Below are 27588 nucleotides of genomic sequence, written 5' to 3'. Positions count from 1 at the left end.
GGTTGGAGCTGTGAGTGGGAATCAGTCATGGGGAATCAGTCAGAGGTCACGGTGTACAGCAGGATAATTGAGGAATCAGAGAGACCAAGGGGTTGAGGAGGAATTACTTAATTACTTAGGTGCACCAAACCAGTCGGATTAACATCCAAAGGACTGAGCCCCGAACAAAGAGTCAAGCTACCTTTTAAGCATTTTGTGGGGTGGGGGAAGATTTGTGCAGGGGGAAGCGTATTACAGAAGTGAGAAACAAAGAGAGTTATTCAATTAAGACATGCATTACATTATTTCTTACTTTTCAAGGAACAACACGTTTTATGACTTGAGTTTATCTGTCTAGTGACCTTGCAGCTGCACAGCTAGAGAAACAGGGTCTTCACAATGCCCAAGAAAGGGAGAGATAAGACTCACTAGCCTCAGAAAAACAGGCAGTCAATTTTTAAAGGACTTCAGCTCTTTCTCTTCCTCAGGGGGAATTGGTTTTTCTTACATACAACTGAGCTTTTGCTTACATATTTTAAAATTTCTTTTAATTCCTGTTCCAGGTGTGGGCAAAGACCTATGCCTTGGAAGGAACAGGTACCTGTAGAGAGGATTAACAGGAGCTGAGGATTTCAGGAGGGCGTAAACAGGGGATGCAGGGAGCCAGAGAGGTAGGAAAGTGCCAGATGAGGCAGGTCTCTGTAGGTCATGCTGGTAAATGTTTTCTTCACCCTAAATGGAATGTGGGGAGGAAACAGTGACAGGTTGAGAACTGGGGACACATCAAGCACACACCACGTGGTACCAGGTTCCCTTCTTAGCACTTACGCATATTTACTCATATGTACCTCACAACAACCCTGTGCAATAGATCCCATTAGTATCTTCATTTTTCAAATGAAGAAAATGAAGTACAAATAGGCCGAGGGTCAGTGTCAGATAAATGGGCAGAAATAGGCCCTGTGTGTATCCCCTTGGAATGGCTCCCCTGTTGTTCACTTCTTCATAGCAGGCCAGAGTCCTTGGCCAGAGCCCATTGGTGCCACACCAGCCTGGTTGGGGAATGGAAAGTGGGAGGTGCAGGTTTCTTGCACTGATGTAGGAGGTACAGGTTGGCATTGTGTGGCTCCAGCTTAGCTTAGGAGAAATACAGAAAAGAGGTTTAAAAATGCATATAGCATAGAGGAAAAGAATTGGCAGCTGCTGCCAGGGGGCAAAGGGTGGCAGGAACAGGTAGTGGAGAGGGGCAGGGCAGGTCATGGTGACGCCAGGAGGGGAGGCACACAGCCCTGGAGCTCTGGTGCCCACACTGCTTTATATTCCAAAGCACCTGCAGGGCCAGTGAAGTGCATCCTTCCCAGCACTCTCACTCTTGGATTTCCACGATACTATCCCTGCCTCCTTCTTGATGTGGATTCCCACAATGCTCACCTGAGCTAGACCCCCAGTTCTCCATATCCAACCCCATCTCCATGGCCAGGCCTCTCTTTCATGGTCAAGTCAAGGTAGCAAATGCCTTGTGTTCCCCACCAACCTTGATGGTAAAGGCCTCTGCTAATATCAAATTTTCCATTTGGTTTTATTTTAGAAGCAGAGCTGTGGTTGGCGGCATAGTGTCATGCCACACTGTGGACTTGGGGAAGGCCTAACTATCTCTCTACTCTGAGTAGCTCTAAAGCACCCTGGTCAGCTTGTTTCCGCAACACATTTTCCTCATCAAGTGAGGAAAAGGGAGGAGTGCTGAGGATGGGTGCGTTGGAAGATGGTATGAGACACTTTCACACCGGTTGTGTTTCATTACTCACTTCAGATTCATTGTCTGGTTTAATCATTTCATTTCCACTGATGACAGAAAATTTAATTTTGCTATCAAGACAATTTTGGCTAGGCATGGGGGCTCATGCCTGTAATCCCAGTGATTTGGGAGGCCGAGAGAGGAGGATCACTTGAGGCCAGGAGTTTGAGACCAGCCTGTCAACATAGCAAGACCTCATTGCTACCAAAAAATAAAAAATTAACAAATTAGCCATGCATGGTGGCCCATAGCTACTCGGGAGGCTAAATGGGAGGATCACTTGAGCTTAAGTGTTTGAGGTTTCAGTGAGCTATGATGGCACCACTGCACTCCAGCCTGAGTGACAGAGCAAGATCCTGTCTGATATGTCTGATATGGTTTGGCTCTGTGCACTCACCCAAATCTTATCTCGACTTGTAATCCCCATGTGTCAGGGAGGGACCTGGGGGGAGGTGACTGGATCATGGGGGTGGTTTCCGCAGGCTGTTCTCATCACAGTAAATGAGCTCTCGTGAGATCTGATGGTTTAAAAGTGTTGCACTTCCCCCCCCGACCCCATAAAATTACCCAGTCTCAGGTAGTATCTTTATAGCAGTGTGAGAACAAACTAAGACACTGCCTCAAATAAGAAATAAATAAATAAATAAATAAATAAATGGCAATTTTATCCCTCTGTTTTGATACAGAGACAAATAGCATTTTCTCTCTCTTGCCCTTCCATTTCCCTGGGTGCCCACAGAGTGTCCTGGTACTGGGGGAGAGAGAGGCAGGTCTTGGTGTGGCCCCATCTTGGCGGGTCCCATGGAAGGGTCTAGTCCCAGTGGTCTTAGGCAACAGGCAGTGTGCAGGCGGCACCTACACCCAGATATACTCTGCCTCCCACCACCTCTGCATCCTCCAAACCCAGACCACAGGGCCCTTCTGGCTGGTCCATCGTCAACCAATCTCCATGCCCCTTGGGAGTAGTTTCCAAGTCTCTTGGGATATTTATTCCCTTGCGTTTTTGGAGACTAGGGGAAGGGGAGGAGGGTTGTTGCCTATCTCAGGCCTCTCTCACTTATATAATTTGATTTTTTTCAACTAGCATGCATTTAAATTTTTAAAAATACATATTTTGAAAATTTGGGGGGTACATAGTAGATGCATTTATCAACATGCACTTTTGTATTTTTTTATTGTGGTAAACTATATATAACATAAAATTGATCATCTTAACCACTTGTAAGGGTACAGTTGGTGGCATTCCAGTTACATTCACAATGTTGTGCAACCATCACCAGTATTTCCAAACCTTCTTCACTATGCAATAGAAACTCGAGACCTATTAAATAAATAACCCCATTCACCCTCCACCAGCCCCAGGTAACCTCCAGACTGCTTTCTGTCTCTGAATTTGATGACTCTGGGCACTTCGTATCATGTGAAACTACACAGCATTGGTCCTTTTGTCACCAGCTTATTTCACTTAGCATAATGGCCTCGAGGTTCATCCATGTTGTAGCAGGAGTCAGAACTCTCCCAAAAGATCGCAAAAACCCTAACCTCACACAAAGGTCATCACAACCTAACACTTCTGGGAGGACATCTGCCTAGCAACTGCCTGCCCAATCATGAACTGGCGTCATTCTTATTATTGGTCCTTGTCGCCAAGGATAATTATCTCAAAATTTCGACATAGTTATTTTATTTCAAAATAAAATATGCATGCCACAATAAGCTATGTTCATATTTGGGGAGGTAAGGGAAAATAATAATAAATGAATAACATTAAAAATTAAAAATTAAAAGATACTAATAATAAAAGAAAGAAATGATTTTCCCTTACCTCCCCGAATATGAACATAGCTTATTATGGCATGCGTATTACCTTGCAATTTCCTAATCCCTAAGTTAACCTTTTTTTTTTTAGGAGAGCCTCTTTTTTTGTTAAACTCTGGGCTGACAATAGAAACGCACACACACGGAGTCCCTGATTTAGGCTAAGAGGGGACAGGGCCCACAGAGGATTTGAAGCTTTTATGTAGTCTTGAACTCATTGTCTTCTGGGACAGTGCTGCTCTAGGTGCCAGTCCGGAAAGGAGCTTGTGCCAGGATGTAATCAATGCAGCTTCCTTCCTCAGGAAAGTCTTGTCCCCCTCCCTTATAAAGGCCAGTGGAACTAAACAGTGTGTATAGTGATGTGGTTGGTGTCCCTGAATTTACATTGTAGTACATGTTTCTTACCTCATTTGGGGACTGGTAACCAAGAGTCATGTTCAGAAGCCCCATCTGCAGACCACATTTTGAATAGTACTATTCTAGAAGACACAACTCCCCAAGACACACAGGTTATTTTTAACTCTCAATGCTGACATTAAATCTAATGATCCCTGTGTAAATTTTCCTTTTTGCTTTTTGAATATGTATTCACCAAAGAAGCCAAATGTGTTTGAAAAACTTTGCACAAAAGAGAATTCTTGAGGTAACTGTTCTATCCATTCACACAAGCTAACTGGTGTCAAACATTTAAATCAACTGCTCTTTTAGCAAGTTCAAGTTGAAGACTTGAACTAGGATGTGTCTGTGTTGTACTCCATGATCTTATCTCTGTTCCAATGTGAAGCTGGGAAAACCTAAGGAATTCACAAATGCTTTAAAACTTAATTGGCCTTATGCTCACTATATCAACCCACCAAGGGTATTTATCATACAGCTAATTGCTCAGAGGGTTTACGATGCTGACATTTATCATGTATTACCTACTGTGTGCCAGCACTGTATTAACCCTTTATCTACATTAGCCCAATGAATTCTCAGGATGAGGCATCTTATAAGAAACTCCACTGCTCTGAAAAGAAAAGCAAATGAAGAACTACCTACCGTGGCCCAGGCACAGTGAGTGAGTCAGAGCCGGAGTCCTCAGAGTGTGGTCCTGGATCAGAGCATTGGCAGCACCTGGGAACTTGATAAAATGCAGATTCCCAGGCCTCACTCCAGGCTTCCTGAATCAGAAACTGTAGGACCATGACCCTGCAATCTGTATTTCAACCGCCCTAAAGTGACTCTGATGCTGGCTAAAGTTTGAGAGCCACTGAGCTACAGGAAAGGCTCTTTCTCACATGCCCTACTTTATCCCAAATTCAGATTCTCCAAACCCAAGCCCCTACATCACCCAGAAGAGCAAATTATTCTAAAGATAAAACAATTATTGAAAATTGTTCTTACATGGTGTCTTAATAAAGCACCATTTTGCTTTTCTGCAAATAAAAAAAACATCAGAGCTAGTAATTATTTATCACTCTTATTTTTCCTCTAAGAATAATTTATTGGGACATCATTTTTGGAAAACAAGACGGCTCTTGACAAAGGCATTGGCTGCTTAGCATTTAAGAAGATACCTGATTGCATTAGTTTGCTGGAGCTGCTGGGACAGAGTATTGTAAACTGTATGGTTTAAAACAACAGAAATGTGTACAGTGTCTTGCACATAATAAACTCCCAGTAAATGGATATTCAAAGCTTCAATAAAGAATGGAAGTGATGTTTTTAAAACTATTCTAAGGTAAAATAATCTGGTCACAAAATCAGGGGCCAATAAAAGCTGTGGCAGGAAGGTGAGTCAAAGAACCATTGCAGCAGTTCAAATGAAAGCTAACGGGGGTCTTATTTGGAAAGAAAACTGTGGAAGAGGAAGGTCTTATTTGGAAAGAAAACTGGGGAAGAGGAACTGTTTGCATAAAATTTGGCAGTGGTGCCATGGAATACTATGTGGCCATAAAAAAGAATGAGTTCGTGTCTTTTGCAGGGACATGGATGAAGCTGGAAACCGTCATTCTCAGCAAACTAACACAGGAACAGAAAACCAAACACCGCATGTTTCCACTATAAGTGGGAGGTGACCAGTGAGAACACATGGACACAGGGAGGAGAACATCACACCCTGGGGCTGGTCAGCGGGTGGGGGGCAAGGAGAGGGAGAGCATTAAGACAAATACCTAATGCATGCGAGGCTTAAAACCTAGATGATGGGTTGATGGGTGCAGCAAACCACCAGGGCACATGTATACCTATGTAACAAACCTGCACGTTCTGCACATGTGTCCCAGAACTTAAAGTAAAATTAAAAAAAAAAAAAATTGGTGGTGGTGGAAGTGACATGGTCCCAATACGGACGACTATGGAGTGGGAATTAAAGGTTATATCCCACCTTCTCCAAGCAAATCACGTATTCCCGTCCTTACTTTGCCTTACTTCTTACTTTCCTTGGGGAAAGGGTTTTGAATTTCCCCGGCTGTATGTACTATTTAACAAGATGAGCATTTAAGTGGAGCCGTGATGGGTTTGAGGAGAGGCTCTTCATAGAAAGAGCTCTCAGGAAAAAAAGCTCAAAAGAAAATATGGGTCTCAGAAAGTTGAAGTTGGTTCTGGAATGTCATTCAAGTGAGTCTGTACCTCTGTGCCAATCAAAGCATTAATTTTGAGGTTGAGGGATTTTCTAAGTGTTTCTTTTCCTTACCCAAAAAATATCTGAACAATGCTGCTTTGGTCTTGGGTAGGGGCCTAAAAAATAAAAATTATAGAAGTTCTCCAACCACCATATTATATGATCTTTTGAAATCAATGCCTTTATATAAAAAAGCTTAACCACAAACAACATGACACGCATTCAAGAAAAGAGGATAGAAACTCTGTAGTGGTATTAGTCACAAATGTTTTTGATAGGAAAATGTCATATTCCGGAGCAGTATTATGTAAGAGTTATCGATAGTATATTTGCTTCTTATGGAGACTTAATTTTTACGAAACAAGATAGTTTTCTTTAAGAGAGAGATAGGGTCTCATTCTGTCACCCAGGCTGGAGTACAGTGGTGCAAGCATAGCTCACTGCAGCCACAAACTCTTGGGCTCAAGCAATCCTCCCACTTCAGCCTCCCAAGTATCTGAGACTACAAGGTGTCTCTCAATAAAGGCATTTGTTGCTTGGCATTTAAGGAGATGCCTGATTACGTTAGTTTCCCAGGGCTGCTGTAACATAGTATTAGAGTCTAGATAGTTTAAAACAGAAATGTATTATTCTCTTACAGTTCTGGAGGCTGAAAGACCAAAAACAAGGTGTCAACTAAGAGGCAGGGCTCTCTCCTGATTAAACTGGGACCACCCAGATAATCTGGAATAATTTCCCTAAAACAAACAAAGTTCCAAAACTAACAAAAAATCAGTGACTGGCCAGGCGCAGTGGCTCACATCTGTAATCCCAGCACTTTGGGAGGCCGAGGCACGTGGATCACGAGGTCAGGAGATCAAGACAATCCTGGCTAACACAGTGAAACCCTGTCTCTACTAAAAATACAAAAAAAAAATTAGCCGGGCGTGGTGGTGGGCACCTGTAGTCCCAGTTACTCGGGATGCTGAGGCAGGAGAATGACGTGAACCCAGGAGGCAGAGCTTGCAGTGAGCCGAGATCGTGCCACTGCACTCCAGCCTGGGCAACAGAGTGAGACTCCATCTCAAAAAAAAAAAAAAAAAAAGAATCATTGACTTTGGTTAAAAAAATTACAAACATCAAATCATTTTATGTGAATAAAAGTATCCCAGCTCAGATGGTGAACTTTTCAAAGATTCAAAGAACAGGTATTACTCAGGCTAAATATAAAGTTTCAGAACCATGAAAAGCTTCCCAATTTATTGAGCAAAATAGTATAATCTTATTTTAAAATGTTAACAAAGATAGCAGACCAGAAAATAAAAATTAGTCTCATTTATGAATCCTACTCATAAATTTTACAAAAAGAATTGGCCATTTCATTTATTAGTGTGTTTAAAATATATCTTCTATAGTCAAATAAGATTTACCCAAAGGATACAGGATAATTAAATAAGAAGAAACCTGTTACAGGTTGAGAATCCCTAATTTGAAAATCGAAAATTGAAAACGCTCCAAAATCTGAAACTTTTTGAGAACCAACATGACACTCAAAGAGAATGCTCACTGGAGAATTTCAGAGTTTAGACTTTCAAATTAGGGTGCTCATCTATAACAAAAAACTTTCAAACCCACCAAAAATAAAAATTCCAGAACATTTCTGGTAAGAGGCATTTCAGATAGAGATGTTCAACCTGTAATATATTACAACTGTTGGTCAAATTTTTAAATTATATAATAATGTCCAAAGATTTCCAGAAGTTATCTGATATTTAACACCCACTCTGATTTTTAGAAACTTCTTTAGCAGCCAGTAGTTTTAAAAATCTATCTTAAACTCAATCAACATTGTTTCTGATAAAACACAATAAGCAATTTTATTAAAATCAGAAATCAACATACAAAAGAAAGAAAGAAGAAAGGAAAGAAAGAAGGGGGAAAAACTCACTCTTGTGTTCTTGTTCTTGAAATTCTGGTCAAAAATTAAGAATTAAGTATATAATAGACCCACTATTATAATGAAATGCACTATAAGAACTGAAAATTTTTAAAAATCAGATGGCCTGTATCTTAATTTTAAATCATTTTGGAGTGGATTAGAACAGAGATTTGCAAAGTCAACTGAGGGAGACACTGGCTGGCTTTGCTTAGCCTACTGTAATGATAATTATAAAATCATAACTCATGTTTTCATAAGCATTTCCTCTGTCAGGCACTGTGATACTCACTTGACACCATTTAATACTCACTTCAGATCTACAAGGTAGATGTCAAGAAGCATTTTCCTTCCTTACTCCTTACATTCCCACCTAGAAAGAGATGTCCACTGGCTCCCAGTCCTTTCTCTCAACCTCCCCTTGCTCACTGCTTCGCAGAAGACTCCTGCAGGACTCTCGTCCCTCTGCAATCTCTATTTCCTCGAGGCCTGTCCAGATGCACAAATCATTTGTTCCTCCCAGGAGTAAGCCTACTGGAGCAGAATTGGTTGAGTTGGGGGATGAGAGAGATGGAATAAGACAGTGGTAGTTGTGAGGAGGAAGAAGGAGGAAGAATCCACCTGCATTCTTCAATTGACTTTTCCCAGTAATGAAACTAGTAATTTGGGTTGATCCATCTAACTTCTGGGTCTACATCTGAACTCTGAGGAGCAGAGGGAAAGGTGGTAACAATCCCACTCAAGCCCCATAGCGGGGACTCTTACTGTCCCTATTTTATTAAAGAAATTGAGGCCTGAAGAGTGTATTAGGCTGTTCTTGTGTTGCTATAAAGAAATATCTGAGACTAGGTAATTTATAAAAGAGGTTTAATTGTCTCACAGTTCTGCAGGCTGCATGAGAAGCATGGCACCAACATCTGCTTAGCTTCTGGTAAGGGCCTCAGGAAGCTTACAGTCATGGCAGAAGGCGATGGGGAGCCACTGTGTCATGTGGTGAGAGCAGGAGCAAGAGAAAGAAAGAGGAGGTCCCAGACTCATAAACAGCCAGATCTCATGTGAAATAACTGAGCAAGAACTCACTCATCACCAATGCAATGGTGATAAGCCATTCATGAGGGATCCATCCCCATGATCCAATACCTCCCCCTAAGCCCCACCTGTAACACTAGGGATCGCATTTCAACATGAGATATGGAGGGGACAGACATCCAAACCATATCAGAGGGGTTAAGCAACATACATGGACAGTCTTGGTATGTCTCCAAGACAGGCCACTGAGAAAGACAGGAGGCAGCCAAATGCCTAGGCAGATGGGGGCGGGTCCCTGGTGAAACCCTGGCTCCAAACAAAGACAATCTAAAGCCTGAAAGCCAAACTACAAGTTAAATCCTCGGACAAGATTGAGAACTTGTCTTCCTGTTTGGCATGCTTTCCTCTGATTGATCCCCATGCTTCACCTATTTTGCATATACCTACCATTTCCTAATTGTTTCCTATGCTGTTGTGTGCACCTTTGAGTGGTGTCTTTGCTTTAACCTTTTTTGCATACTCACAAACCAATCAGCACACACTCCCCATCCTGTGGCTATAAAGACCCCAGACTCAGTCAGTAGAGGAGGAGACGACCTGACTTCAGGGAAGAGACAACCTGACTTTGGGGAAGATGATCTACCCTTCCTGTCCCCACTCTAGTTCCCCTCTCCATTGAGAGCCGTCTTCGTCGCTCAGTAAAATTCTCTGCCTTCACCATCCTTCAATTATCTGTGTGACCACATTCTTCTTGGATGCTGGACAAGAGCTCAGGATGCACCAAATGCGAGCACCCAGAAAGGCTGTCACACTGCCCTTTGCCCTCACTGGTGGAGGACAGCTGCCCCACACAATGATACAAGGGGCCAATTGATCTACTAACATGCTGCTATCTGTGGATGGCATAATTAAAAGAGCACTGTAATGCCCCCTCTTGGGCCTCAGGGTTGCAGGCACCCTCACCTGGGCACTGCTGCATTCCCCTCAAGGCGACATAGCTGGTCTGGCCACGAGCCCTGCACGGAGTTTGCTCCTGTGTCAGTGCCCAGAGCCATGGGCTGGATCCTGCACTCACTAGCTCACATGCTCCCTCCCACAAGGGGCTGAGCATAGTGGGCTGAGTAGATGGGGCACCCCTTCTGTGAATCCAGCAAAGGGGTCAAGAAAAATCCTGCATCACCACCATGTTCATACCTGCCAGACATCTGTGATGTAAAAGGCACCAAATGCACAGTACACAACTTCTTGCCCCACACAGTGGTTGCAGTGGTCCTGGTACCCCTTGGGAAGAGTGTCCTAGGCAGGGAAGTGTGGTCATAGGGTAGGCAAATACTCATCTTTACAAAGTAATACCAAGCAGGCTTCCGAAGTGTTCATCAACCTGCAGTCCTCCCGCAGTGGTCTACAATGTTGCAGAAAAATTCATCCTGACATTTGTTGGATGGTAAGGAAGACTATTCGAGTGTCAACTAAACAAGCAAACAAAATCAACGTTTTAAAGAATTAAAATTAGTTTTATTCAGAAGTCTTGAGGACAGAGACTGAGGATGATAGCCCAGGAGCATTCCTGTTAGACTTCCCAGAACAGTGTTTCAACCCACTGCTTATATAGAGGTGGCAGGATGTCAGAGTGTGCAAAAGCACATCAGACTTGCTCAGAAGTCACATTATCACAGAACTACATCAAAGTCTGGGTGTAAGAGCACATCTGGTTACAGATTACAGAGGCACAATCGCTAACGCTGTCAGATTTTATCTCCTATGTAGGAAGAGGCAAGGATTAGGGTTATTTATCTTTTAAGGAATACAGTGACTCAAGGAAGAGATGTGGGAGGCCGTGTGCTCTATCTTGTTTTGTCTTCAAAGCTGCACATTATCGCAGAGGCAGGGGTTTTGTGAAATTATGTGGGCAAGCAGAGATGAGCAAACATGGTTTCTTATGTTTGCTACTTTGTCTCACACAAGGGACTATTGCATGAGGGTTTTGCTGTAGGGGAGAGAGATTGGGCTCAACTCCAAATACAACAAGGACAAGTGGAGATTTATACTTGTCCTTGGAGTAAGGCGAAGTAGGGTGGAGGGTCAGTAGATAGAAAATTACTAAGAGGATACATCAAGGCTAGGGGCATTCTTGTGGAAAGCGGGCCAGGATGACAAGACATCAAGGGTGGGGAAGAGGAATTTGATCAGATATCAAAGATGGTCAGAAACCAAAAATGAAGTTTGAGGAATTTGGTCAGATATTGACAAAAACCTCTCAATGGAGAGGCGAATCTTAGATAAGCTGACCCAGCAGGATTCTTGCTAAAACTGGACTAAGCAGGCCAAGGGCAGAGTCTAAGATCAGGACTTAGTTGAAAGGGGGGTCCCGAGGAGCTGACTCGAGTGTGGTCAAAGAGAGAGTCTTTGTCAATAAGAATCTTTGTTAAAAGCGGTGTAGCTATAGCACATCTCAGGTCTCAGAGAGGCTGAGGTAGGAGGATTGCTGGAGCCCAGGCATTTGAGACCAGCCTGGGTAACACAGTGAGACCATGTCTCTACTATTCTTAAAAAACTTAAACAAAATTTTTTAATGAAAAAAAATGTTCAAACTCAACAGTATAGAAATGTAAATTAATAACAGAATACCATGTTGAATTACTCTAATCAGTACACCAACTCAGCCAGACTCATGGAATTATATTAAAACATAATAGTCAAGTTTGGCAAGAGTGAGATAAAGCAGTCTTTCTTGTTTCATACGCATCTGGAGTATGTAAATTGATACAGCTTTTGTGAAAAGAAAATTGCCAATATTCACTAAGTATCATTTGAAAGGTAATTTTAAACAAAGAAAAATTTAGAAATAAACCTCAAAGAAAGAGTCTGAAATGAAAAGAAGCTTTTTGCATAAAAATGCTCATTTCAGCACTACTTATAATAGCACAACATTGAAAACACCAATAAACAGCAATGCCAGAAAGATGATTAAATAAATTGTGATGGACTACTAAAAAGCAAAATTCTGTTTTCTGAAATATTCAATAATATGAAGAAATAAATTGGAAATTATATAAGTAAATTGAAAATAACATTAGCTACAAAACTTTACATTCAAAATTTTATATAAAACCTATAACACAATATTAAATTTTAAAGGACTATATGAGTATTAGAAATGTGCATAAAACAACTTAGAGCATGTATCAAAATATTAATACTGGTGATCTCTGAGTCATACTTGATTTTCAGTTTTCCTATTTATATTGTTCAACATTTTTCACATTTTCAACAATCAATATATAATATTTCTATAAATTTTAAAGGTTAAAGTATATATTATTTAATACATTAAAACTCCCTTACTGGTGTTCAAGGGTCTGGAATCATTAGTGAAGAAACACAATATCGTGTAATGTAGTGCATGCTCTGGGTCAAGCTGCTTGTGTTTCAGTCCTGAATTTGCCACTTGCCAGTGGTGTGAACTTAAGCAAATTACTTAACTCTTTTGTGCCTCAGTTTTCTCCTCTGTAAAATGGAACAATAACAGTACCCAGCCCATAAGGTTGTAGTGAGGAGTAACTGAGTTAATATATGTAAAGTGCATAGAACAAGTTTTGTGAATGTAATGTTATTATTATATATAAAAAGAAAGAGTTCTCAACCAGATTGCACACTTCTTAAAAACAAGGCCCATTTCTCTTAGTTCTTTTATATCTTTACCACTACCTTCCCCCTAAAAAACCCAAAAATAGTGCTGAGCCAATAGTAATGTTCCTTGCCTATAAAACAAGATGCCAGCCCCTTCTTGCCCATTCCTGTTATTCATTTTGCTTAAGTATTACAAATGTCAGAAGGGACCTGCATGGATAGACTGTGAAAATATGGCTCTATCGTCAAATTCGTCATTGTCATATTACCAAAGCACAATATCATGATTGAACACATAGGCAATGAGATGTTAATGAAAGCAAATCTCAAGTAGCCACTTGGATTTTTATCAAAATGCTCTGCACAACTTTTGCCCTTAGAGCAACAACACCACCTCTGGCAGCACAAGGAACTGGGTGATCGAGGGCCTCCTGTGGCTGCTGAGAATGAAGAGCTATTGGCTTTTGGGTAAGGGGCAAGGAATCCTAGAATGTGGCCCAAAGAAAGTCGTGGGAGAGTCTGATCTTGATTTTAGAAGTTGGCGAGCAGTAGGGGAGTGGGATCCCATTCAAGGGAAGATGTGGGCATCAGGAGAGATTGACTGATTATAAGAGCAGATTGACTTTGAGGTTGGTAATGGGAACTTAAGTAGGAAACTGAAGGGAGAGGGGAGGTCAGAGTGTAATTGCCCAACATGTTCTTCCTGCCCACTGCACCAAGAAAACCAATTCACTGAAATGGCAGTATTGCAGTAAAGAAAGAGTTAAATTAACATGAGGTTAGCCATGCGGCAGATAGAGTTTATTACCCACAACAGCCTTCCCAAGAACTCAGAAGCTAGGGTTTTTATGAACAATTTGGCAGGCAGGCAGGGGACTAGGAAATGGGTGCTGCTGATTGGTTGGGGGTAAAATCATATGAATGTGGGAAATGGTCCTCACATGCTGAGTCTGCCTCTTGATGGGGCCAAGGGACTGTCTGAGACATGAGTCAGGAGTCTGGATGGGGTTGGTGAGTTGCCAGAATGCAAACATTTTAAAAACATCTCAAAAGCTCAATCTTAGGTTCTACAATAGTGATATTATCTCTAAGATCAATTGAGGAAGTCACAAATTCTGTGACCTCTGGCCACATGACTCCTAAGCAGTAAGAGATTATAGAAACTATGCCTACATTTTAGCAGATTGCAGGCCCCTCTCATAATCCTACTCTTGTAGCCTTTCATTAATCAGGGTTTCAGCCCTGGAAGAAGGAAGGGGTCAGTTTTAGGGAGGGACTATTATCATCCTTGCTTCAAAGTTAAACTATAAACTAAATGCTTCCCAAGGTTAGCTTGGCCCACACCCAGGAATGAATGAGGACAGCCAGCCTGTGAGGCTAGAATTAAGGTGGACTCAGTCATGCTAGATTATCTCACTGTCATAATCTTTGCAAAGGTAGTTTCAGGAGAACAACAGCCACCAAAACAGAGGCAACTACTGAGCACTGGTACTGTCCACCATGCTGGAGTGATGGTTGTGAAAAGGCTGGTTTGGAACGCATGGCAAATGGTGTGATGGGGTCTCCATCTCCAGCCAGGGAATGCTGCCACCACTCACTAATCCAGCTGTCATCCCCACTAGGTCTTACTTAGTTGAAGACACACTGGGTCTTGCTCAGCATCACTCCCTCTTTCTACATCCAATTATTGGTCACCAAGAGATCCAAAGGCTTGGCTCTCTAGCTAAATCTAGACAGTTCTGAAGGTTGATCCCATCTTCAGAACTCCCTGTAGGCTGAGCTGTGGCATCTGTGGTGGTGACATCACAGCCCAATGTCTCCCTCTGCCCCGTCCTGCTTCTCCATCCCCCTCCTGCTGTGTTGACCCCAAGAATTCTCCCTGATAAAGTCCTGTGCAGTTGATAATCTTCCCCTCAGAATCTAGGACAGTCCCCTCCTGTGGCGCTTATATCCTAGTGGGATGGCTGGAAAGCAAACAAGCAAGCCAATCAATCAATACTTTCAGGAGCTAGTAAGTACTAAGAGGAACAGAAAAAGGGTAAATTGATAAACAGTGATATGACATGGCTAGGGTGATCAGAGAAGGCCTCTCTGAGGAGACAACTTTGGGACTGAGAACTGAATGGCAAAAAGCATCAGAGTCAATGGTCAAGATGAGCAGGCACTGGCAGAACAGAGAAGGCTGCTGAGGCTGGAGTGGGGTGGTTCAGGTTGAGTGCAGTAGAAACCAAAGTTGGAAAAGGGTCTCTCTAGATAGGAGCTTGTGTGCTATGATAAGGAGTTTGGGTTTTATGCCAAGTGAACGAAAGACTCTGGAGGGTTTAAGTACTGGAGAGACCTGATCTAATTTAGGTTTGCAAAAGATCCCTCTTGCTACCGGGACAAATAAATTAGAGAGAAAAGTAGAGGCAGGAAGATTATTCAAGAAAGTCTTGCCTATATCTAGGTCACTGTTTCTCAGAAGGCAAGTTGAAGCCCAGTCATGGGTAGTGAAATCAAATTCAATGGTTTATGACCTTAAACATTTATTAATGAACTAGCATAGGCTGGACTAGAATATAAAAGAAAATTGAGTGCATGGCATTCAGTAATGGTAAAAACTATTTCATGATGCTTAATGTAGTGAAAAATATTTTTGGATATGTGCATTGGTTCAGGATTAAAAGCAAACTTCTTGGCCAGGCGCAGTGACTCACGCCTATAATCCCAGCACTTTGGGAGGCTGAGGCGGATGGATCACCTGAGGTCAGGAGTTTGAGAGCAGCCTGGCCAACATGGCGAAACCTCATCTCTACTAAAACTACAAAAATTAGCCAGGCTTGGCTTGGCTTTGAAGCAGTGAAGCTTGCACTTTGAAGCAGTGTCAATCTTGGCAGAGGCAAAATACTCTCTCTTGTTTCAAAAAAACAGACCCCACCACAAGCTGGCAGGCACACACTCAGAGAAGTTCCCAATTTCCATTTGAGAGAGCAAGTTCATGAACTTGGCAGGAACAGGCCAGTTGTGCAACCTCACCCAAAAGGCAGGAGTTCCTCTTGTGGGTGGCAAGCTCCATGGCCCTCTAGGAAATTGAAATGGAAGAATAATGGTATCACAGCCTGAAAGACAAGGCAGTGATGTTGACAGTAATATTTAAGGTGAGCTGGAGAAGTCTATGAGGAAGCATTTCAGAGAGCCAAGGGCATCCTTCTACCAACAGCTTCCACAGGTCTGTAGTTCCACAGCCTTCTCTTTGATCTTTTTGATCTTTGATCTCTGGGCCTGGTGCCGTGCTCATGCCTGTAATCCCAGTGCCTTAGGAGGCTGAAAAAGGAGGATCCCAGGAGTTTGAGACTAGCCTGGACAACATAGCCAGACTCTGTTTCTCCAAAAAATAAAAAAAATTTAAAAAAATTAGCCAGGCATGGTGGTGTGAGCCTGTAGTTGCAACTACTTGGGAGGCTGAGGTGGGAGGATTGCTTGAGCCCAGGAGGTTGATGCTGCAGTGAGCCATGATGGGACCACTGCACTCTAGCTGGGGCAACAGAGGGAGACCCCCAACTTAAAAAAAAGTTCTCTGGACACATATGTCTAGGAAATCTTGGATTCTGTATTCTTTCTTGTTATGTGTTAAATTGTTCCCCTAAAAAATATGCTGCAGTCTTAATACCCAGTACCTCAGAATGTGAACTTATTTTGAAATAGTGTCATTACAGATGTAACTAGGTAAATTAGGCTGGGTGGGGTAGCTCACGCCTTTAAGCCTGGCACTTTGGGAGGCCAAGTTGGGCGGATCATTTGAGCCCAGGAGTTGGAGATCAGCTTGAGCAACATAGGGAGACCTCATCTCTACCAAAAAAAAGTACTAAAATTAGCCGGGCATCATGGCATGCACCTGTAGTCTCAGCTACTTGGGAGGCTGAGTCAGGAGGATCACTTGAGCCTGTGAGGTTGAGGCTGCAGTGAGCCATGATCACGCCACTGTACTCCATCCTGGGCAACAGAGCAAGACCTTGTCTCAAAACAAACAAAACGAAACACAAACTAATTAGGTAAATTAGGATAAAGTCATACTGGAGTAGGCTGGGCCCCAAATCCAACAGGACTGGTATGTGTATAAGAGACCCAGGGAAATGGGTCTGGTGTTCGTATAAGACACAGGGAAACAGCTCTGTGATGGTGGAGGCAGAGATTGGAGTGATGTGTCTACAAGCCAAGGAACACCCAAGGATTGTCGGCTGACACCATCAGCTAAGAAGAGGCAAGGGAAGATTCTCTCCACGAAGTTCAGAGGGAGCATAGCTGATGTCAGGTTTCTGGCCTCTGGAGTTTGGAGAGGATACCTGTTCTTTAAGCCACCGGCTTTGCAGTGCTTCGTCGTGGCAGCCCCAGGAAACAAATACACCCTCAAGAGTCACAACTTACATGTAGCGTCCGAAAGTCTAAGAAGCCCATTGTTTAAGACACAGTGACCTAAAATAGTGCTTAGGAAAGTGAAAATGTGTTTCACTTCCTTAGAAAATGTGTTTTCATCCCAATCTTGACACTTTGGTGTGCTACTTATATCATGCTACCGTCAAGGGTCCAACCAGAAAGGAAGAGGTTAAACTCTCAGACCAGATTTCAGAGAAACCCTGTAAAACCAGAGGTTGGGATTCACAGTGCCAGGCCAGGTTTCTGTACCATTTTAAGGCCACTCAGCAGTAATGATGCTTTCACTTCCCCTTGTCACCTGCCTGCCAGGCTGTGCCCACCCCAGGTCTGTTGGCAGCAGAGAACTCACAAGAGAAGGTGCCTCAGTGGATGCCATTTGTGTCTTCATCTCACAGTCTTAATCTGGGTGGAAGAAGGGCAGGAGAGAGGTCTTATCTCTTTTCTAGGGAATATTCCCATGCACACGACAACAGGGTGAGAACCAGAGCCATCATCATTCTGGTGAATAAGTCAATCGGAGGAGTCCAGCCAGTGGTGAGGTGGCTCATGCCTGTAATCCCAGCACTTTGGGAGGCCAAGGTGGAAGGATTGCTTGAATCCAGGAGGTCGAGACCAGCCTGCTCAACATGGCGAAGCCCCAAGTCTATGAAAAATACAAAAAAAAATTAGTCAGGCATGGTGACACATGCCTGTGGTCCCAGCCACACGGGAGGCTGAGGTGGAAGGATTGCTTGAGCCTGGAAGGTAGAGACTGCAGTGAGTGGAAATCACACCCCTGCACTCCAGCCTGAGTGATGGAGCTGAGATCCTGTCTCAAAAATAAATAAAATAAAGATTTAAAAAGTATATCAGAATGCAAAATATTTCAACAAGTTTGATAGAACTGAACTGTCTATTAACTAAGAGGCCTTTGGCTCACCCTTCTGTCTGTTTAATAGAACATTCACATCAATTACCACCACTTTCCTGTAAAACAAGGAAGAGCAGAGCGATGTGTAAAGCGAAGTGGTCCCAGGAGAGGACGAGGGCATTGCTGAGGAGAGGTGGATTTCCAGGGATGCCAGGAAGTTGATGATGGTGCTGGTCTTGCCCAAACCCACTTTCTCTCATGGATTTGACATGGAGCTTATGTGATATGATGTGAACCTATTTGTTTGATCTCCCTTCTGGGGTGTTACCACGGAAATCAAAGCAATATTCAGCATTCAGAAGACTGAAATGTCATTGCCAACGAAAAAAATGTCAGTTTGTAGAGTTAGGAACACTGGCGGAAGGCTATTGAAGGAAATGCAGAGGTGGCTTCAGTGGGAGATATCAAGTTCAAAGTAACCACAACAGGGCCGGGCATGGTAGCTTAAGCCTGTAATCCCAGCACTTTGGGAGGCCAAGGCAGGCGGATCACCTGAGGTCAGGAGTTCAAGACCAGCCTGACCAACATGGAGAAACCCCATCTCTACTAAAAATACAAAATGAGCCGGGCATGGTAGCACGTGCCTATAATTCCAGCTACTCGGGAGGCTGAGGCAGGAGAATCACTTGAACCTGGGAGGCAGAGGTTGCAGTGAGCCAAGATCGCACCACTGCACTCCAGCCTGGGCAACAAGAGTAAAACTCCGTCTCGGGGAAAAAAAAAAAAAAAGTAACCACAACACCCCAAATTCAGACTCTGTAACAGCCTTCCTTGCTCACACTCTAAAAGGACAGTTTTCATAAGTGAATTTCAGGTAAAGCACATTGTTGCTCTGCAAGCCATAACGGAGATTCCTGCCATGTTGTAATTAGACGGACAGCTTGCCAGCAGCTTAGGACAAAGCCAGAGCTTAACTTCAGATTCAGGCAGCACAAGTTACTTAAGGAGGTTTGGGGCTATCGAGGGATTTTGCTAATTCCTCAGTGATTTTTCACCATATCTGTACTTACAGGAAAGAAATAAATTCTCTCTGGAATGTATTAACGTCTATTTCTAATTTCCATAGCTTGAGTAATACTGGGGAGCATTGGGAAGGAAAAATGGATAGCCACACTTCCCATCAGCAGAGAGAATCAAAGAACCTAGAGATCCCCCAGGTGACCCCAACTTCCTACTTTCCTGTTGACAAGTGGTTACCATGGGTTGCAGGAGAGTTACCTGCAGATCTGAAACATTAACCAGATCCCCAGATTCCCAAGTCAGTGTTCTCCCCGCTGAGCCCTGGAGTCAGATGACCCGGGATTAAATTTCTTCTCAACCACCTACAAACTGTTTGACCTTGGGCAAGTCACTTAACCTCTCCAATCGTATTTTTCTTACTCATAAAGTGAAGATGACAAAACCTTTTCTTTCTTCCTGCCTCACAGAGTGGTTACAAAGCTCAGGATAGATGAGTAAAGTCCTTAGAAACTGGCAGAAACGTTTACAAAGGGAAGATATTATTAGGAATTCTCCTCTGAAGGGAAGTGTGGGACTTCCCTTCACTAATGATGAATGACAAGATGGCAGACCCCAAGGCTCCTGAGTGCCTGACAGGAAAATAACAAAAATACACAAACTTTGGGTTTTTTTTTTTTTTTTAAAATACCCTTGTGTGCAGGGTTTGGCATGGGTTAGGAATGTCAGCCTGGGACAGTAGATGTGTCAGAATTGGTTCCATCAGGTTTGCAATCAAATCTCCAGAAAGGAAAAAGAAAAAGATGCCACTTCCCTTTCCCCACTTCTGGTCAGGTCTCACCTGTCACTAGTACCTGCCAAAGGGCAAAAGAGAAAGTGTAGGGGACATATAAGGACATCTCCTGTGCCGTTGTTCCCACTGCTTATCCTTCTAGCCAATCTTGCATCTTAACCTAAAATGTAAGAGGAAGAACAGTTACTCTATGTGAAGGCTAAAGCAACCCCATCTTGAATGCTAAGCCACCATTTTCTGATTAACCCAAGTTCCGGGAATGCCTCTAAGATTTCTATTTCCATGTGATTACTGTAAATCCTGTCCTTAAGTCAAAACAATCTCGATGGTTACCAGAAACCCACATTTATCAGAAGTCCTTCCATTAGGCCAATTCCCTATGGTATATGAGCCCTGCGCCTGGAGGTTGATGGTCCAGGGACACCTCATCTTGTGGCTGCCTAAGACATGGCTTCTGATCATAAGTCCCTATTAAGTGTTTTTTTTCTGTGAAACTGGATTTGTCAGCCTCTTTCTTCAGCCTCTTGGCTTCCTGAGATTTTGTATTATTATTATTATTTTTTGAGATGGAGTTTCACTCTTGTTGCCCAGGCTGGCGAGCAATGGCGCAATCTCGGCTCACTGCAGCCTCCACTTCCCGGGTTCAAGTGATTCTCCTGCCTCAGCCTCTCGGGAGTACCTGAGACTACAGGCGTGCACCACCATGCCTGGCTAATTTTTGTATTTTTAGCAGAAATGGGATTTCGCCATGTTGGCCAGGCTGGTCCTGAACTCCTGGCCTCAGCTGATCCACCCGCCTTGGCCTCCCAAAGTGCTGGGATTACAGGCATAAGCCACTGCGCTCGGCCTTCCTCAGTCTTAAGTGCTAGTTTTGCAGAGATCTGCCACCGCAGAATATTTGGTGAGCTAACCAGGAGCTGAGAAACCAAGAAATGAGTGAAGGGAATGAAGTATCCATGGGGGAAAATCCATGGGTGACAGCCACTTCTATGTGGAGTGGGGTGGTTCCTCATGTAGATGCTTATGGACCACCACATGAGTACAGGGACATTCCAAAAAATGCTGGCAGGTTTCATGTGATAGTTAACTGAGAGCCATCTATCTCACTGGGGTAAGGAAAGGCAGCTAGCAGCTGCTGCAATAGAATGGAAAATATTCTTTTATGAGAACTCTATAGTCAATAGTTGGCTTTTTTCGGCACCAAGCGACCAACACAGGTCTGCATGTCCTCCTTTGTGGTGGTTTTTACCTTGTTACAATTTTTTTTGAGATTGAGTCTGGCTCTGTCACCCAGACTGGAGTGCAAGTGGCCTGATCTCAGCTCACTGCAACCTCCATTTCCCAGGTTCAAGCCATTCTCCTGCCTCAGTCTCCCAAGTAGCTGGGACTACAAGTTCACACCACCACCCCCGGCTAATTTTTTGTATTTTTAGTTGAGATAGGGTTTCACTGTGTTAGCAAGCATAGTCTCGATCTCCTGACCTCATGATCCGCCCGCCACAGCCTCCCAAAGTGCTGGGATTACAGGCCTTGTTATGACTTTTACTTCCTCTACAATCAAATTCCAGCGTCTTCTCAGTGCTCTACCAGGACTGTGGGCCAACCTGGGGCCCAGCCAAGGGCCTCACTAAACCATCCAATCAGTAGTAGCCATAGGCTATTTTATTTAGCCAAAGGCAAAAATGAGTCAACTGAATTCTGTTTTTCCATTTACTTCTGTCTATTTTTCCTCCCCCTTGCCACCCTCAATACCACAAGAGGGGACAAAAAGACAAAACAGAACAAAAAAGAGATTTTCTAACAGCCTGAGATCCCTTAAGGAAAACAGAAGAGGCGCCGAAGTCTCCTCTTTTGGGGGGTGCGGGGGGACTTCTGTTTTTTCCTTTTTATTTTTTAATGAAACCTCAAGAGTTGTAAAGAAACAGATTCCTCTCAGATATAAAACTCTGCTCTCTTTTGTACTGCATAACCCAATCTCTTTGGCTTTTGGGGTCTGCCAGAGGTTACTTTGTACCGTTAGAGAACTCGACATTAGCGTGTGATGGCCGGTGAGTCACAGGCAAGAGCTACAGTGTTAGAGATGGCTAACAGCAGTCGTTGACAGTAGATGGTTATTACTACAGAGGGATACCTGTTTCTTTGGGCATTTTGATATGAAAAGCACAATTTGGGCACCTAGAAGCTATGGAAACACCCCTCAGTGAGGGATGAGACTCCCATGGGGGATGGGATCAATCAGATCACGGAGTGAACTGATTGATGCTGAGTTGCCCACCAGCCTTGGGGGAACGTCATCACAGTACGGTGACTATGGAAGCATTGCAGTGTCCAGCCCAGTGGCCCTTTCCTCTTTTAGGGACCCATAACTCAGCGTAAAAATGGGATCTCTGATTTTGAGACATCTAAGTGTTCTACCTTCCAACTAGGCCTGATTTCCTTTGCCCTGTCATCAAAGAGCTCGACTTTCATGCCAGTCATCTAATCAAGAAGCAAACCAAGTTGAAAAGTCCACCTATCAAACTAAATCAGTCTACATTTAGCTGGCTATTTTGATAGTCTTTGTAAAAGAAATTTACATCTGTAAAGAGATCACTATCTATAAAAGTGTCTCATTCTCTGTAGCCAAACCACTAGAAACCTTTACGGTAAGAAGACAAAGTCTTAAGGTTTACATTAAAAACTTTACCATGTTTAAGATACTTTTTCTGGCAATATTGTTTTAACTGGGCTTTTACCTGTGCCCTTTGTCTCAGTAAGTAATTGTATTTAGACATAAGTTCTGTGCCTTTGAGATGTAAATGTTCTACCTTATTTTACCTAAGAACTATGTCTTTGAAAATGATTGCTAATCTAAAGAAAAGAGAGAAACTCCTTGAAAACTGGCCAACAGAGTCTTATAAATCTTTAAGACCTGCTTCTGTCTGTGTGTCTCTGTGTCTCTATGTTGATATGTGTCATACGGATGTGATATTTTACTACCAAAATACATGAAATAGCTCCAGTAAACTGACTTAATGAGAAAGTAAGCACTTAAATCATTTTTTTTTGGGAAAAGGGAAACTAACTCCAACGGTTTTTAGCTCACATGACTTTAGGAATCTTTGGTAAATAAAACTAGTTTTAAAATTGTTGGTAAAATAAATAGGAATGTCTTCAGAATTGTCAGAACTAAATATAACTTAGACATTTTTGCCTGGGTCTGCTGGCCAAACAGGTTTAAGCTAGCTCTCCTAGACATTTTACGATCATAAACTTGACTAGGCGATATTTTCGGTAATTGTTCGACTTGTCTGTGAACTTATGTCTTAGAACCATTAGATTCCAGGCTCTAAACAAATGGCCATGGTAAGGCCTGGGAACATATGCAGAGTTCTCCCTGACCCAGCTGTGCCTCCTGGCTATGCTGCAAAAGGTCAGGCATTATCTCCACATCTCTGTTCACGGCCTCTATATCTGGTATACAATTATGATTGCTTACTTCCTAGGTTTTTCAATAAAAACAAGAGTTAATAAGAGTTAATATTGTAATTAATGTATGTAATTAAAACTACTAGATACAAGAGAAACAGTTCTATATACAGACTGTATAAAGAAAGATGTGTTTGGCTGAAGTTATAAAAAAATGATGTGGTTTTTGCTAAAGGAGATGTAATTTTGTCTAGTTTAGAGATCATTTAAAGATTTTTTTTTCCAAAATGAAGGTTAAAAAAAGATACAAATAAAGCTAAATGGATAAAAAGAGAAAGGATAAAAGGGAGCTCCCAGGGAGTTGGTTCACTGGATGCATGAGGAAATGCAAGCTAATAAGAAGTGCACTAAATACTGTTACCGGGGGTCCTTGCTCCTAGAGCTCCCAAGATGTCCGCGGGCTGCTTCCCAGATGGTGGCAAGCCTCCTGTTCTCTGACCTGGGGTTCTGGGCCTCACAGAATCCAAGGAATGGAATCTTGGCCCATGTCGTGAGTGTTATAGCTCTATTAGAAGCCATGGGTCACAGAAGAGAACCATGGAACCCAGGGACTAGTGTTCAGCTCGATTAGGACGAATCTGGGCACTTAGCTGTGCAGGAACAATGGTAAGCTTTTAGCCAGATTGGGAGCGGTAATGGGCAGCTCGCTGGATCAGGAGCACAGCAGACACCCTGCCGGATCCGGAGGGATGGAAGTCAGCAGCGGTTCTGTGACAGCGGCAAACAGCAGTGGTGGACGGCGAGCGAAAGCTCAGCTCAAGCCGTTACAAACACAGACCAAAAGAGAGTGCAGTTGCAAGATTTAACAGAGTGAAGTCAGAGCTCCCACACAAAGGGAGAGGACCCAAAGAGGGTAGCCATTGCTGCTGGAATGCCTGGGTTTATATCCCCCGATCACTGTCCCTCCTGCTGTGCTCTCAGGCAATAGATGATTGACTATTTCTTTACCTCCTCTTTTTGCCTAATTAGCATTTTAGTGAGCTCTCTTTACTATCTGTTTGGTCGGATGTGAGCTAAGTTGCAAGCCCCGTGTTTAAAGGTGGAAGCAGTCACTTTCCCAACTAGGCTTAGGGATTCTTAGCCTAGGAAATCCAGCTAGTCCTGTCTCTCAATACATGATCATTCGCTTATTGCTAACTGTAATGGCTAATGTGAAAGCGAAAGAGAGTGCTGGGTCAGGCCTTAACCTCGAGGCTGGACCAAGCTCAGATTTCAGTCTATCTGAGCTCAGGCCACTAGCCTCAAAGCCACCCATACACAAGGGTAAGATTATGCCAGGGCAACAGAAAGTACCTCAAAGCCATCCACAAATGGAAAAGTCATGCCAGGGTAATAGAAGGTACTTCTGAGACCCATAGTTACCAAGAAGGTGGTTAATGTGAAAGAAGGACAAAACCAAGTAACTATGAAAACCACAGGGCATAATGTGAAGAAATTGTTCTACTTTGTAGATTAGTGTCATCAGCTTCCTGAGGAAACTTTAAAATGGATTATGAGAGTAACTAATTTAGGAGCAGTAACTCTGGTTTTAAGTGCTGCAGAGTGGAAGAACATATTTGGGTTCATGCAGAACCCACAGTTCGTTACTGAACAATCACAGACGGAGTTGGATGTGATCCAGACACACAGGTTATCACTGAGGTAACAACAAGTCTGGTGTACTGGATAAAAGTCACTGTAAGGCTTCTTTACACTGAGAGGGGAGATTGCTCAATTCCCCTTATAAGTACCAATTACAGCACTCCAGATAAGCAGCTGATATGCTTTGCTCTGCGCAAGCCATATGGGACTGGCTTTACGATGACAGGAATATTAATCCAATGGCTATGCCCATTATCCAGGTCATGGTAAGCACTGTGGTTAAGAGGGCCCCTTCTACATGGTCACTCCATGTGACGTTCTGCAGGAATAATCCTGCAGAATTGAGCAATAGTTCAAGAAGCCTTATCAAATTAAAGAAAGACAAATGAAGAAAACATTAATGGGGTGAACCTAAGAGGAAAAAGAAAAGAGAGGCCATGGGAATCAGCAGGGTGGAAATCTTTGAATAGTTGAAAAATGGGCAGGGCATGGTGGCTCGTGCCTACAATGCCAGTGCTTTGGGAGCTGGGGTGGGAGGATCACTTGAGGCCAGGGAAATATAGCAAGATCCCATCTCTACAAAAAATTTAAAAACTTAGCATGGTGGCACTTACCTGTAGTCCTAGCTGCTTAGGAGTCTGAGGCAGGAAGACCACTGGAACCCAGGAGTTTGAGGCTACAGTGAGCTATAATCATGCCACTGTACTCTAGCCTGGGTGACAGAGTGAGATCCTGCCTCTGAAAGAAAGAAAGGGAAGGGAAGGAAAGGGAAGGGAAGGGAAAGGGAAAGGGAAAGGAAAACAGGAAAGAAAATATATTAAATGAATTAAGTTGAAATTGATGGGATTAAAAGCAAAGGCATGATCATAGCTCACTGCCACCTCAAATTCCTGGACCGAAGCAATCCTTCTACTTCAGTCTCCCAAGTAGCTGGGACTCCAGACACAAGCCACCATGCTGGGCTAATGTTTTTTATATTTTCTTAAAATTAAGGTCTCACTAACCTTAGTTAACCAACCAACGAGGTCTCACTAAGTTGTCCAGGCTAGTCTTGAATTCCTGATCTCTAGCAATCCTTCCTCCTTGGCCTCCCAAGTGCTGGAATTACAGGTGTGAGCCACCATGCCCAGCCCAAATACAGCTACATTTATTCAACATATGAATGGGGAGGCATTCAGAGATAAGTATACTTAATATATAAGAGAAAGGAACATAAGGTCCCCTCCTCTGTGTCTCATTCAAAGGCTTGCCAGTGGATCCTTGACCCTTTGAGGAATTCTAAATAGCAAGTACCACTTATAGAGTATGATTTTCTTCATAAAATATGGTAAGTCTAATGGAAAAAAGGCAAAGTGATCTCTTTGGACCATTATGGGTGATTATTGTAAATGAAGCAATAAATAGAGAACAGATCACTCCAGTAGCAATGGACACGCTAGCAGCCAGCTAGGCTCATTCACTAGCCACAAGATTGTTCCTGCACACCAGCATTAAAGCACACCCAATGCCTAGCCACAAGCCAGTCTATCTATGTTGCTACACACCTTGGACTTTTCAGATCACTTGCAAATAAATTTAAACTCTGGAGGATACATCTGAGATAAAGGTTCATTGTATTAAAAAAAGAAAAGAAAAGGAAAATCATCTGGGACCCCATTAATAAGAAATCAATTCAACTAATCTCTTCAGAAGATGCCACTGATCAGTCAGCAACTGTATGTTGAGTCACTGCAACATCGCTGTTGCAAACTGCAGAGCAAGAAATGTGTCCTTCCCAGATTATGGATGCACAGTTCTGACACCTTCCTTAAAGGCTGGCGTCATGGAATTCTACTCCAGATGCCACAGATGTTTGTCTGCATTTTCTATTCACGTCTGCTTTCTTGTACTCTATTTTAACTGAAAAATTTGAAAACTATAATTAAATAATTGTTGCAAATGAAACATACAATCTGTACCATTGATATAGAGGTGTCAACTTAGAAATGAGAAAGAATAAATATAAATGAGAATCCTCTACCTCTTTCTAAAAATTTAAAGCAGAGTTGGAAATAGAATGAGAAAATACCATCATAACTGGAGTAGGAGTAAAATGCAAGCCAATAAAATCTCCCAACATCCTTTGCTATTACTGGGAATATAACTGCATTTACTTATCTGGAATGACTCAGGAACTTTTTCTTATTAAACTTTTAAAAAATAAGTTTAAGTACTATTCTTTTATTTTATTTTATTTTATTTGAGACAGAGTCTCACTCTGTCACCTAGGCTTGAGTGCAGTGACACAATCTTGGCTCACCGCAACTTCCACCTCCCGGGTTCAAGCAATTCTCATGCCTCAGCCTCCCAAGGGGCTGAGATTACAGGCCTGTGCCACCAGGCTGAGCTAATTTTTTTGTATTTTTAGTAAAGATGGGGTTTCACTATGTTGGCCAGACTGGTCTTGAACTCTTGACCTCAAGTGATCTGCCCATCTCGGCCTCCCATGCTGAGATTACAGGCATGAGTCACCAAATGCGGCCTATTCTTATTTAAGTTTCATCCCACATGCTCTCCTGAAAGAATCGGAAATAGCTTACTGATCTACATAAGTACAAAGACACAATAATATATTACACAAGGCAGGTGGCACAAATTTTTCCTAAAGTCATATGTACTTGCAGTCCCCAGACTGAGGCAAGTTGGAGCCCCTTGG

General features: G+C 42.9%; 1 long non-coding RNA gene across 2 annotated transcripts; it reads right to left on the bottom strand.

The window, feature by feature from the left end:
- Window positions 1-297: 297 nt before the first annotated feature.
- LOC139363140 (uncharacterized) lies at window positions 298-23760 on the bottom strand. 2 transcript variants are annotated; one of them, XR_011623054.1, is made up of 4 exons: window positions 23674-23760; window positions 19893-20004; window positions 17534-17827; window positions 298-711 (listed from the first exon to the last, which is right to left on the bottom strand). It is a non-coding gene; the product is annotated as an uncharacterized lncRNA (long non-coding RNA). The 2 variants fall into 2 exon arrangements; XR_011623053.1 differs by lacking the exon at window positions 298-711 and having other exon boundaries at window positions 17400-17827.
- Between the last annotated feature and the right edge of the window lie 3828 nt (window positions 23761-27588).

Source organism: Macaca nemestrina, chromosome 5 (genome assembly GCF_043159975.1).
Source record: "Macaca nemestrina isolate mMacNem1 chromosome 5, mMacNem.hap1, whole genome shotgun sequence".
NCBI lineage: Eukaryota > Metazoa > Chordata > Mammalia > Primates > Cercopithecidae > Macaca > Macaca nemestrina.
This window is presented reverse-complemented; position numbering and strand designations above follow the sequence as displayed.